The sequence below is a fragment of the Tupaia chinensis genome, unplaced genomic scaffold, assembly GCF_000334495.1.
Source record: "Tupaia chinensis unplaced genomic scaffold, TupChi_1.0 Scaffold000060_1, whole genome shotgun sequence".
NCBI classification, from domain to species: Eukaryota; Metazoa; Chordata; class Mammalia; order Scandentia; family Tupaiidae; genus Tupaia; species Tupaia belangeri.
In genome coordinates, this window is record NW_006159518.1 from 2,678,178 (window position 1) to 2,679,925 (window position 1,748).

The 1,748-nt window shown below is 42.7% G+C and overlaps 1 protein-coding gene across 1 annotated transcript in view; it reads right to left on the reverse strand.

Moving 5' to 3' along the window:
• The window catches only part of DNAJC1 (DnaJ heat shock protein family (Hsp40) member C1), a gene marked incomplete at its 5' end in the record, with an annotated part of 214,976 nt that overhangs the window by 87,280 nt on the left and 125,948 nt on the right, over positions 1-1,748 (reverse strand). The window lies entirely within an intron of this gene.

Sequence of the window (1,748 nt, forward strand, 5' to 3'; positions counted from 1 at the left end):
TAGGGTGTGTGTGCTCACCAGAAAGAAAGAGACAGAGAGACAGAAAGTGGGAAATCACCCCCTGGGGGGGATGGTCACGCCACAATCCCTTCTCTTCCATTCTCTTCTCAGGATCTTGGGCACACATGCACATGTGCCCGGCATGAGTTTAAGCCACTGGTCCTAAACTCGAACTGTGGTTGACTACATGGGAGTCAAGTGACACAGCCATTACGCCAACTGCTGGTCCTAAGCCAGTGGTTAATTTTCTTTTAAGAATTATTTTATTTAAATTTATATATTTGTTTGTTTGTTTGTTTTAATTTGACCAGAGAGGGACTGAGTGAGAAAGAGGAAAGTGAGAAGACAAGCCACCAGGTCCAGGACACAAACTGTGGTCAGTCACAAGGGAGTCCAGTGCCCTTAACAGCCACACCATCTACCGGCCCCATAATTTTCAAATGCTTTGAATGGTTATTACATTTTTTTTTTAAAGGGGAACCAAGAGAGGTTTTAGATGTTTAATAATGTTTTAAAATTTGTGTATATGTGTGTTTTTAAAATTTTGCCAGAGGGCGTGTATATTCACCAGAGAGAGACAGAGGAGGAGGAGCTGGAAAAAGCTCCTTCCTCTCCGCAGTGAATACAGTCCTGGAGTATTTTAGGACTTCGCAGATTTTGGATGCTCCTAGACTTGGAGTGTAGGATACAGACCAATGCTGATTTTATCAGTCCTTTGATATTGGACTTTAGGTGGTTCAGTAACACTGACATAGTAATTTCCATGAGTAATACATTAAGCTCAAGTGACTACATTAGGGAGTGGTAAAGAAACCATGGAAAATTTAATTACTGGTGGATTTAAGGGAAAATCCAAACATATAATTAGTTTTTGTGAGTGTGTAAGTATTCAAAACTGTTGCATCTTTATGTCCCTCCATTCTTCTGTGGCATCTTCAAGTCATCCAGTACAATTCAGTTAAATTCTTATCTGGGCAGTCATTCAGATCCTCTGAGATAACAAGTTCAGTCACTGGTCCTTTACAAGAGGGAGGCTAGTGACCTTTGATCCTTAGCCTCAGGGAGTCATGAATTCCTCAAAGTAACTGGCTCCCCCAGGCCTTTAACAGTAGAGAAGCTAATGATCTTGATCTTTTAGTCCTATACATTCACACCTTCCAAGTAGGTTCCTATTGTTCAGTTCCTTTAAAAAAACCTAGCTCGGGGACCAGCCCAGTGGTTAGCATAATGGCTATGTCTCTGGACTCCCTTATAATCAACTGAGGTCCCAGACCCGGTGGCTTAAACTCACGCTGGGCATGTGTGCATGCATGCCTAAGATCTGAGAGGGGGTGATTTCTCGCTTTCTGTCTCTCTGTCTTTTTGGTGAGCGCACGCACCCTATAGCAAAAACCTCTCCTAAAAAAGGAAAAAAAAAAACAAAAACAAAACCTAGCTCACAGGTGGCCAGGCAGTGGTGGTTAAGGCTCTGGACACTCCCATGTGACTGATCATGGTTGAGTCCCAGACTTGGTGGCTTGCTTTCTCACTTTCTCTTGCTCTCTCTCTCCCTTGCTTGCTCTGTCCATCTCTGGTCACATTAAAAATAAATAAATAAATAAATTTAAATTTAAACAAATTATTAAAAAAAGGGAAAAAGATTCAGCTCACTAGAGATGGGGAGCACAGCGGCACAGCTCAGTGTACCAGGCATGGTGCAGGGAAAGTGGAGCCTGCAGATGGGAGCAGGTGAGAATTAACCTCTGCTG